Genomic DNA, 11,818 nt, shown 5'->3' on the forward strand with positions numbered 1-11,818 from the left:
ACCCAGCCCTGGTTCTGTGCTGGAAACAGGAGGAGGCCTTGCCCAGAGACTGGGATGCCTGCATGGCAGGGCGCTCTATGCCACTCAGCGCTTGCCTCTGCCCTCCCCAGCAAGCAGCCACTCAGTAGCACCAATCGGCCTCGCCCCCTTAATCCCGGAGAACCCTCGTCCTCGTCCTCCTCGTCCCCCCCCCCCCCGAGAAACAGACAAGAGCCAGACCCTCCCCGCGCTGGCCAGTATCTTGATTCAGTTGCTTTTATCGTGACACAACTTTCCAGCAGGAAATGGCACATGAATCAGCTCACATTGAAAATAAAAACAAGCTTAAGACGATCAGAAAACAAATTATTAAAATGCGACAAACAAGGACTAAAAGAGCTGCGCTTAAACCGTACCTGCTTTAACCCGAATATTTGGGCTCCTGATTTTGCCTGCGGAATTCTCTGCGGTACAAAAATAGTCGTTGTCGTGGATAAAGCTATTGAAGGCAGATGGCGAGAATGGGTAGAGCTGAAGCGTCCCGTTGGCGTGGACGTGGCGGATGTGTGGGACATCATAGATGTCATCCCCGGTGGCCAGGTACCAGCGAAGGGTGGCGCTGGGGGACCCTGTGGCTGGACACGGGATCACCACCCCGACGGTGCTGGAGAAGGTCACCTGCTGGATGGAGTCATTCACAAAGTAGAGGCTGGTCCCGACATCCTCCGTGTGCGCTACGGAGAGAGAAAGCGAGGTGGGGTGGGCGCGCGCGCGCGTGGGCATGGCGGCTGTGCACCGCCACAGGCACCCCAAGGAGCGGCCAAGCCGTTGCCCCGGGGGGCGTCCAACCCATGCGGACCCTCAGAGGCTTCAGGCCTGCCCCAGAGCCCAGGGAAGGGAGCTGGGCAATGGCGCTCCATCGGCCCGGGCAGCCGGCCCCAGCGCCCACGCCAGCACAAGGGCCGGCCGCAGGGACGGGCAAGCTGCCCAGAAAGGGGGGTGCCAAGGAGCGCAGCCCCTCTGTGGGGCCAGTCCTCCGCACTGGGGGCCGCGGCAGCCAAGGCGGAAGACTCCGGTGGCACAGCTGAATCGGAAGGACAACTGCGAAACCGCTCAGAGGACTGTCGGGGCAGGGAGGTTTCAGTCTGCCACGCTTTGTGTGTGTGGACGCACTTTTCACTGGCCTTCTTAGAAATGGTTAACCCTTCCAAAAAGCAAAAAACCCCACAGCATCTAAACCAAGGGCAAGCAGCTCCTGGCCCTCCAGCTCTTTGGCCTACGATTCTCACCAGCCTTAAGTAGCATAACCAATAGGGAAGCATGCAGCCCAGAAAACTGGAGGGCCCACAGGGACCCCCCCCCCATCTAAAAGAGCAGTGAAGTGAATCCCCCTTCCTGTGTGCCATGTGCCACGAACTGGGGTGGGGAAGCATTTCCCCAAGGGTACCAGCTAGCAGAAAGTGCCTGTGGATGACCAGGCATGGCCAGGGGTCATCAAACCTCTCTGTTTGGCATTGCCGGCTGGGGAGAGCGCCGCTCGAGCACAGAAGCGAAGGCCCAGGTGGAGCCCCTCCAGCACGTCACAGCTCGCCTCCTCACCCCATGCCCTCAAAGCCCCTCTTCCCAAGGCTGGCCAGGTGGCCGTGCTGCCCTCCAGTGGCCAGGAAGCACGTTCCCAAACCGGCCAACAGGGGCAGCCTCACCGGTTTCCACAATGGGCACTCCTGACATGCACCATGGCCTCATCCTGGCCCCAGGTGCAGGGGCAGGAGGTGCCGGGGAGGGGGAAGGGGCACCTTTGTCCTCTTGCAGGCAGGCCAAGAGGCCTCCCCCTCCCTCCACGTGTCCCCCCTGCTCTCTGCCAGAGAGGGGAGAGTTCCTGAGAGTCAGCTGGAGGCCCCACAGTCACAGCCGTGCCATGTTGGAGGAGGCGGGGGCGAGGCCTTCTGCACCGGGGAGGCAGCAGCTGCCGCCGCTCAGGCTCAGCGCCCGGCCATCCTCCCTCCCAGTTGTGCCTCCAGCCCCGGCACGAATGAGCAAAGAGCTGCCTTGGACCGGTTGGAAAGGAGCAACCACAGCCTCGACTGTCCCCCAGCACTGGGGGGGGGGGCAGGGGGCGGTGGGGAGCAGCAAACGGCTCAGCTATTAATATTCCTAGCCAAGCACTTTACCACCCCTCCAGGGAAGACGCATCCCAACTGCTCATTTGAGGAAAGGCCATTAAAGCCTTCTTGGGCACAGCAATTCGCATCCCATCACAAAGCAGCAATGAGATGAGGCCGATCGCATCGCGCCAAGCAAGGCAGGGAAACGCGCCTGTGCTTCCTCCTCATGATGGCGGGCGGCTGCAAGCCACTGCAGCCTCGTCCACCATGCAGGTCCGCCGACCAGCGGCTTCCCGGGACTGAAATTCAACAGACAACACCCAGAGCACCTCCATCCACCCTCAACCACAGGATTATCAATGCGCACGCATCAGAAAGACGCGAGCGGTTATGACGACTGCAAGCGGCACAGGCACAACCATCCTTTGGAGCAGCTCTCCGTATCCTTCCCTCCTTTCAGAAAAGGCTCCTTCCGCCAGACCCGGTTTCAGGGAACATCTGCTGGAAAGCCAACGTGGTCCAGGTGAGGGGGAACCACCCACTGCGGAAGCAGCTCTGGGGGTGGCGAGGGCCCCACGGCCCCAGCAGAAGGCACCCCACCATCCTAACCCACCAGCTCTTTGCGGTAGGACGAATGGTGCTGTTTGTGCACCGGCCCCGAATCTTTGCTTTCACTTCTCAAGACAGAGGACCAAACATGAGGGCCAGGCTCCAAGCTGCCAGGCACCGATACAAGGTCAATTCCGTGCACTCCTGGAGAGCCCAAGCTCAGGCCGCCACCCAGCCGCTTCACCACAGTCGCAAACAGGGTGGCTTGACCACCATCAGGCAAACACTGAGCAACGTTAGCCCAGGACAGGAGGAGGCGCTCACTGTTGGCCCTGCTGGAAGCCGCTCTTCAGACCTGTCCCAGAGCTGCTCCAACTGATCTCCGCTTGTTTTGGCCGCGTGCAGTGCAGCCAAATGTGGACACAGCTGGCACTCTCTCCCTCACAAAGGCCGGGTGCAAAAGAGAGGGCCCCCGTTGCAGAAGGGCCGATTCTAGCTGAACACGGCAAAACATTCCGAACGGTCAAAGCAGGCGGGCTGCGCAGGGGAGGGCGGGCTCGCCTTTCTGGAGGGGCTCGAGCAGGCGATGGGCAGCCACCTGCCGGAGGCAGGCAGATTCAATGGCTCCCTCCAGCTCCTCCTGCAAGATGCCAGGATCCCTCTGGCCCATTAACATGTGTGCAACATACAAAGCATGTGCAGCATCTCTTAATGGCAACTAGTCCGGGAGGGCTTTTTCCGTAAAGCCACGAGTCACCCAGCAGGTATAAAACAAATGGGCAAAAGCAGCCCTGGCACTCGGGTGGCCCTGCCTGGCGGCTCACCAGAAACGGGCTGCTTGCCTGACCTTCGGCCCACCCTGCCGGCTCGTTTTAATCTCCCAAGCCCATTCCTTTTTGAGGCATGTGGCAATGCCGGGAGGCCGCTGCAGGGGAGCAGAAGCATCTCCGGAACTGCACCACAATCCCTGCAGCCCAGTGGCCCTCTGGCCATCGTGTGCTGCTGGGTCAGAGGCCCCCCTCCACCCTGGGCAGGCCCTCTCCGCACTCTGTCCAGGGCTTCCAAGGTCCCCCCACTGCATGCAGACTTTGGGGCCAGACACGACACGCAGGGCAAATCTCAGACTTTCGCCTGGGGAGGAGGCCAGGAGGGGAAGGGGCTTTGAGCCCTCGTGGCTGTGCAGGTAGCTGTGGAAGTGGGAAGGGGCGGGGCGGGGGGGGCAGCAGCCCCGGCTCTGGAGCACCGCAATGGGCACTGCCTTTCTTTCTGTGTCTTGGCAGAGCCTACATGCTCTGGCCCCGGCAGAAAGCCGTTTTGGGTATTTTACAGAAAGGTGGGGTGTCTGGACCAGAGTCAGCTCTGAATGCCGCCTGCCTTCTCCTCCCAGAATTATGCAAACCAAGTGGGTATTTTAATCTCATGTGTTGGTTGAGAAAAATGTTTTATTTATTGCATGTTTTATTTATGTTAATCTTAGTTGTGTACAGCACCTTGGGGCCCTTGTGAGGGCTGAAAGGTAGTTTGCGAACATTTTTATTTATAAATAAATCAATATTGGCACAGGGTATTCAGATCGCAATGCCAGACGAGCAACGCACAAGGAGGCAGCCGGGCAGGTGGGCGGGCAGGCTGCTGTGGGGCCACAGGTCACGGCCAGGGCCGGGCGCCGCTCCAAGGGCGTGGGGCGCAGCAGCCTCCAGCAGAGCCCCCCCCCCCCGGCCCCAGAGCCCCCATCGCTCACAGGAGTGGCTCCTGCTCAAGAGAGCCTCTTTTCTGCAGCAATCCCCCTGTGGAAAGGTGGCCACGTAGATTCGGGGGGCAGAAAACTACCTCACATGCATAAGGGGAAGAATTCAAATTGCTAGTAAAGCTTTTGCAGGTCAAAAGGGGCAGAATGAATTTTTAATAGAAAATGGAAGTTACAGGATTGGTAGTAGTTATGAGACAGACGCATAGCGTTAAATCCATCTAATCTCCTTTACCATTTAACAGTGAGCCCCATCCTAATTCCATGTTTCATAAAACTGCCTCCAAATCACCAGGCAAGATTAAAAACATAGAAATAGCCTTGCAATATTTTTAAAACAGAAACCACTTCTGGCATCTGGTCAGAAGCCTTGGCTGTAACCTACATATCAAAGGTATTAATTTCAGCCCAGCCTCACTGCTGGTGCAGAATGGGTCTTCCCACGGGGTCACCTCGTCCACGCCGGACGGCAGGGCGGCCTCAGAGCCACAGAACGGCACGCCCCGCCTGCCTCCCCAGGACTGGCGGAAATGTGTTTCGGGTTCTCACAGAGCAATCTTCTGAAATTGCAACCTTGCGGTATTGAAATATTAATACTTCTCCTTTGTCTGGGGAAGGAGACTCATCTTGTCATCATCCTACAGTAATATTTACTCATCTTCCTCAATGGACTTCTTCAAGTGTAGTCACTAGCAGGAACCTGATCAGGGAAAGTAAAGGGCTCTTCTGCCAGAGCAGCTGCCTGCCTCGGCAGGGGTCCCACGGGGAAAGCACGAAGGTGCCCCAGGCCCACCCAAGCCGCCACCTCCTCAGACCCCACACACTTCGCTGCGCCTCTGGCCAGGCCGCAGGAGGCAGCCCCCGTGCAGCCGGAAGGCACCCTTGGAAAGGGCTCTGCCGCTCCATGAGGAGCCCACCCCTCCTCTCCCTCCACGTGGCCTGGCAGAAGAACTCCGGCAGGAGCGTCTGCACTCGTGGGGTCCTCCCCTCCCAGGGGAACACTTGACGAAGAGCCTGCGCTGCCCGGAAGCCCTGCGGCAGGCGCAGGACTGGCAGGGGCCTCTCCAAAGGCAGGTGCAGCAGGACAGGGGTGATGCAAGACTCGGCCACAGCACCCCCTGCGGCAAGTCCCCGTCCCCACCCAGAGCACCTCTTGCCTGGCCGCCTTGGGCTCGAATCACTGGGAGAATCAGCTATTAGTGGCAGTGGTGGTGAAGGCTCTTTCCTTCTTTGGAACAAGAGCCCTGGAGGAGAACTACGGGAGCAGCTGCGGCTGCAGCAACTGAACTGGGGGGCCGCGTCAGGGCCAGGCTTGGATGACTCGCGCAGTGAGTGGGGAGAGCCAGCAAGCCAGAGGTCCCGCCCGGGCCTTGCTGGCTTGCAACAGGGAGCAGAGGACGGGCTCTTTCCCAAGGAGGTGCACAGAGCTGGAGGGGGCAACAGCAGGCCGCCTGGCTTGGGAAGGCAAAGGGTCTCGCCCAGCAGGCAAAGGCACCCGAATGTCCCCCACAAGCTCCGCAGGAGGTCAGCCCCTGCCTCCCCCCACCTCGCTCCACCTGCAGACCTAGGAGTGTGAGTGCCTCGGGTTTTCATCAAGGAAATGGCCGCAGTACCAGGGTGCTGGGGTGCCAGTGACCCAGAACGCAGGCGAGAGGAGAGGCACTGGAGCGGCCTCCCTGGCCATCCCATGCATCCTGCAAAGCTCCGGGCTACCCCCCTCCCTCCGCTCGCTGTTCCCCCAGGGGCTCGCTGTGGGGTCCAGAGCAGCGGGGAGAGCAGGAGGGCCTCACCCCAGCCCCAGAGGCTGCCGAGGGGGCCGCCTTCCCCACGGCTGAGGCTTTAACAGAGCATCGCCTTGCCTCTTGCTACAGAGAAGAAGCACACAGAGAATGCCCAGACTTAGTGGCAAAAACAAATATGGGGGGGGGGGGGGGGGATAAATGGTGGCACAAATGTTTGTGTGTGGGAATTGAGAGAAAAGGAGAGCAATTTCCTGTAGTCCAAGAGGCGTTAGTGCCGAATGGTCCTTCAGGGAATTTCTAAGAATTTCAGAATTGTATGCATTGACTCACCAGCACACCCAAGCCTGATTTTTTCCTTCTCTGGTCTAGTCTACCATTTTTCTTAAACCATCTCCCCGCTCCCCCGTTTGTTGCTCTTGCTAAGCACCCAGACCATCCTTTCCTCTGTGGGACAAAGGAGCCGAGCGGCAAGCCGAGGGGGAGGGGGCGGGGGGGAGATGGGAGATGAATCCGAAACAGCAGCCCAGCAGCAAACTCAAGGGCACCAGCTTCCCTGCCACACCCAGAACCCTCTGGAAAAACCCTTCTCGGACAAACCGTGCATGCCCCACTGGCATCCGCGAACCTGCCACCGAAGAAGGCCCTCGCCAAGGCCGGATCCTGCAGCCCTCCCTTAAAAAAGACCCCACTCCCCTTAGGCAGCCCACTAACCTGACCCGGCATTTCTGCCCCAGAGTTGCCCCCAAACTGAGATGCCACACCCCATTCTTCCTCTTGAAAGTGGCCCCACAAAACACGGGAGGACTGTGCACCAGCTCCTGGTGCCCAGATGAGTTTTCTTCCAGCTCTTTGTTCCCTTTCAGAGCACAAGCAACGCCCCATCATTCTGAGGCACAGGGCTGGGCACTGGCCGCCGCATCCTCCTTGCCGGGAGCAGCCCCGTGCCGGCCTCCTGCGAGACTGCCAAGCCCTGAATGCTTGGGAGCCGTGCCCCATGGGCCCTCCACGCACTGGCAAGTGTGACCGCTTGCCTCAGGCAGGGCTCATCAGGAACAGGCCAAAAGTCGGCCAGTGGAGGCTGAGCAGCTAAGACGACCCGCACTAGTTAACCACAAAGGCCACTGAACTGCACTTTCCGGAAAGAAGTAAAACCTCAGCTGGCCAAACCCTTAAGAGGAAGGAACTCTTTTCACTTGCCACAGACTGGAGATAGAGGTGAGGACACGACACAGGCAACAAAAACACATGGAAGAAAAAGCCGGAATCCAGGGGATTTCTTCACTTCCACTAACGCACAACGAAGGGCTTTCTCCGCTCCTGATGTCCCCAGGAGTGACGATGAAGAGGCCCTTCGGCAAGCCACTCCTGACTCGGAAGCAGGCTTCCCTCCCCTGCTCTGGGGACAGTTGCCCCTTCCCCGCCAGGCAGTGCAGGCAGGCACGTGCTCTGCGCCGTACGGGCAAGGAAGAAATTCACACCTCCCAGCTCACTGCAGAGCGCTTGGGCCGCCATGTTGGGAGGATCTGGCCACAGAAGAGGCGAGATGCCTCGCGCCTCCTCTCCCACAGAGCCTCCAGCGTGAGGAGGAGGCAAGCCCCTGCCTCCATGCCAAGTCGGGCAGGGGCAGAGGAGGCGGCCGGCTGGCATGGCGTGTGACGCTGGAGTGGGAACCGGCGTGCCCGAAATCCTGCCCGTAGCCATCCGCACAGTGGACCCGGGAGAGGGGGGCCGGCAGCACGGCACTCGGCGCCAAGCCTGGAGCCCGGTTGTGCCCAGCTCCCCCCCCAGGGAAGGGCACGGGCACCAGAAGGGGCGGGGAGCGGGGCAGCTCCTCACGCATGGCAGGCGCGTGGCTGTGCAGCCGACGAGGGGCTGCGCAGGGCCCAAGGCAGGGGGTCACTGGAGACGAGCCGCCACGGAGTGGGGGGATGCAGCCTCCCCAGTCCCATCTGTTAGCTGCTCCTTCCTAATGCTGCTGTTTAACAGAACCTGGAACATGTCAGACCAGTCCTTTCTGCAGCTTAATGAGGGTCCCATGTTTAATTTCCAAGACAAACAAAGCAAAGCACAATGAGGGGGGAGGCAGGAGGGAGGGAGCAGCAGCTTTTCAAATCAGAACCACAGCGCTGCCTGGTTTTAATGCATGGAGGGAAACAGGATGCCAGGATGAACCAGCAGGCAGAGATGGGGCCGAGGGGGGGCGGGGGGAGGCGAACGGAATAGATCGCAGGCGTCCGCTTGAGCCAAGTCCCAGTCATCCTGCCTGTGATTCTGGACATGTCTGCAAACGGGCGACTTGCTCCCATCCTCTCTTCCACTCCGAGGTCGTAAAAGCAGCAACACTCAGCTCTGCCCAGTCAGAACCCTGCCTTTTCTGCCAGCTGCCTATTTTGGATTTTTAATAAATTCTATAAAATAAAAAAGGGCTCCAGCCCTTTGAGAGATTTTTCTCAAACTTTAGTGTTCCCTTGGAGCAAATGTTTATTTGCTTTTTTCATTCTAATGCCCCTTTCTCTACAAGGCAAGCCCATTAAACTGTTGTGGTTTGATGCACATATATATTAAGTATCTGAAAGATTTCTCATGCATTAAGCAATTCCATTTCTCATTCTAATATAATGTAACCTCCATTGCATTATTCTTCAATTTCTGGAATTGTTCCATTTTAACACTTTCTAACAAAGAAGCAGTTAGGGGTCCATTTTTTAAATCATGGCTTCCAAAAAGCGGATGAGGCTGTACAAGAAAAACTGCCGCCGAGGAAGACTTTGTTTGGTCTTCTCAGAGACTACAACCAAAGACACTTCCCAAACCAAAGGGAGAAAGAAAATAAATCAATCGAGCACAAGCAGTTATTATTTTGGCTGTGAAAAATCAAATGCGCTTTAGCACACATTGTGCCAATTTTCTTCTCTTCCTTTTGCAGTCAAAAGGCAAATGCAAATGCAGGCAAATCAGATACTGGCATGAATGGCGAAGGCAAGCAGGCACTCCGCGCAGCCGATCTGGGGAATGTCCACTGAAACCTGGCTAGCCTAGCTTTCATTAAAAAGTTACTTTACAATTAATAACTCGTTTTTGCTGAGCAAGTCATTCTACTGGATATGAATAAAACATTTGCAACATGTTAAAATGAACAGGCAGGTATTTATTTGGAAAGAGCCACCCGATATTTATATGTTGCTCCTCAGTTAATCCATCTAACGGGGCCAGAAGGACTGGTGGGCACCTCAGCTTTCCTCACAAGGTGCAGCAGGAGGAGACCGGCTCTCCCCAGAGCAGCGCAAGGCAAAGCAGTCGCCCCAAATCACAGCGCCTGCCTGGCTGTTCTCGTGGCTCCTGCACCAAACAGATGGCAGAAGCTGCAAATTGCCCGTTCCTTTATGCAATGTGGATCGATTACACTAAACCAGGTTGTAATTTCATCCAGTGCAAGATCCAATTGCCTTCTCATTTCAATGGCTTAATTAGTTAGGCCTCCGTTTCTATACACAAGATGTAAACTCCAGCTTCTGATTCTAAACTGGAGCTTAAGAACCGTATCACCCTGACAACTGAATCGGCTTACATTTCTCCCCTTCCTAATTCTGATGCCTATCAAACTGCTGAGCCCCCTGCACCAAGCCATACCTACAGGAGAGGCTGCGATTTTCAAGGCTTTCTCAGGTTCGGACGATCTTATGGGATCAGACCATGGTTCTAGGTCAACTTTGAGAAGTAGGGCCAGGAGAACAAAGCTCTGAAACTATTGCCATCTCTGGCAAGCCTTGGCGTTCGTGCCTCACACAGGGAACGGCGCTGCGCTGGTGTCTGTTTCAAGTCCATGCGAATGAGGATGCTTCTGTGCAGAGGGGCAGGGAGAAGGGGGACCTTGCTTTCAATCTCCCCGCTGTGGATTTCAGCGGCGACTGAGAGTTGACGGCAGGAAGCGCCAGGCCGGGGTGCGTGGCCACAGCTCGCCCCCTTGCCAGCCCAGCCCCCGACCCGCTCCGTGCCTCACGAGCTGGGGCGTCCTGGCTGGGGCGAGCCCAGGGCAAGGGGGCGCCCTCAGCGGCTCGGGGGACAAATCTGGGCCGAAGGGCCCCCCGCAGGGCAGCGGGCGTGCTCGGGGGAGGCGCTCCAGCCCGGCGGCCCTGGCGCGCGAGACGCTTCGGAGCAGACGGGCGACATTCCGCCCGCCCGCCTCCCCCCCCCCCCACGGCCACTGCCTCGGGAGAGCATCTCCGTCGGCGCGGAAGGCAGCCCGGGGGAAGCGGCGCGGGCTGGCCGGGCTGCCGGCCCCACAGCGAACCGGACGCGCCAGCTGCCCCTCGGCGGCGGGCAGCGAAGCGACCGGCTCGGGCGGGCGCCGCCTGCCTGCTCAGCATTTCCAGCGCCCCTGCCCGCCCGAGTGGGACCGGGGCGGTGAGGGGAGAAGAAGCCCAGCAAGGGGGGTCCGCGGGCGTGGGGAGGCAGGCAGGCGGCGATCTGGCCCGTCCGCGCATTCCCGAACTCCTCGCCGAGGGAAGTTCCCTTCCCTTCCCTTCCCTTCCCGCCCGGCCTAGCCCGGCCCCGACGGGGCGCCCGCACGCGCTCCGGCCGCCTACCTGGGCTGGTCCAGGAGTTTAGCAGCAGCAGGCAAGAAGTGACCAGCAGCCACATGCCATCCAGGGGGGCCGGGGCCGCGGGCGGGCGGGCGTCCTGCCTCTGCCGCTGCCCGGGTCCCCCGCCGGCCCGCGCCAGCTTCCCCCGCCGTCGGAGGCTCCGCTCGGCTCCTTCCTTCCTTCCTCCCGCCCGCCCGCCTCGCGCCGCGCGCCGCGCAGCCCAGCTCCAACTACTGCCAGCCGGCGAGCGAGCGAGCGAGCGAGCGAGCGCAGGAGCGGCGGCGGCGGCGGGGCGGGGCGGGAAGGAGGGGCGGCGGGCGGGCTCCCGCATCCCCGCCCACCGGCCCGGGAGGCTCCCTCCTCCGGCCACCGACAGGTGCGGGGGCAACAGGCAGGTGGTCCCGGCGGCGCCGGCCGTGCGCTCAAGCCCTGGCCCTCCCGCCGCACTCGGGGCCCCAACGGGGACACGGCGCACCGGCGCGCCAAGCCAGTGCCGCTGCCCCCGTCCAAGCGCGCACTCCATCCCGTCCGTCCTCCAGCCCAGGGCTCCGATCCTGAGCGCGGGATCGCCCGGGTGGCAGCGCCACCTCCTCACTTCCAGGTAAAGCTGCACGGGAGGGCCGTGCCAGCAGCGCTCCGACGCCCCTCTGGGGACGCTTCCGCGCGGCTCGCTCCGCTTGTCGCGGCCCGCGCAGGCCCCTCGTGTCAGCCTGGCACCGCCACCCCGGCTGCCCGCCCGCTGCCCGAGGAACTGCCCCGGGAGGCCCTCCGGCTCTTGCCTGTGTGGGGGCTCCTACGCCAGGGCCACAGCTGAGCCAGGGCCTGGACCGGGCGGCGCTCTCCGGGGACACCTGCCCGCGACTGGCCGGCGCGGCCTCGCAAAGCCCCGCGGCCGCGCGGGGAGCGCCTGCCTCGCTCTCCGCGCGCACTTCGGGGACACACCTGCGGACGGGCACGCGTGGCAACCACGTGCAGGCCCCGCGGGGGCGGCCACGCAGCGCCCGGGCGGCCCTCGGGCTTCGGCCGGAAGACGCGGCCCTCGCCGCAGGGCGCCCGAGCGAGCCCGGCCGGTCCCCGCAGCGCCCCGACGCGAGCGCCTCCGCGAGGCCGCGG

The 11,818-nt window shown here is 60.5% G+C and overlaps 1 protein-coding gene across 1 annotated transcript in view; it reads right to left on the reverse strand.

Moving 5' to 3' along the window:
- The window catches only part of DSCAML1 (DS cell adhesion molecule like 1), a 100,925-nt gene extending 100,467 nt beyond the window's left edge, over positions 1 to 458 (reverse strand). Inside the window, exon 1 of the mRNA XM_044423677.1 lies at positions 396 to 458. The gene's annotated coding sequence lies outside the window, so the exon portion shown is untranslated. The remainder of the gene's footprint in view (positions 1 to 395) is intronic.
- Positions 459 to 11,818: the final 11,360 nt, after the last annotated feature.

The sequence above is a fragment of the Varanus komodoensis genome, unplaced genomic scaffold (genome assembly GCF_004798865.1).
Source record: "Varanus komodoensis strain SLA01 unplaced genomic scaffold, ASM479886v1 scaffold146, whole genome shotgun sequence".
NCBI lineage: Eukaryota > Metazoa > Chordata > Lepidosauria > Squamata > Varanidae > Varanus > Varanus komodoensis.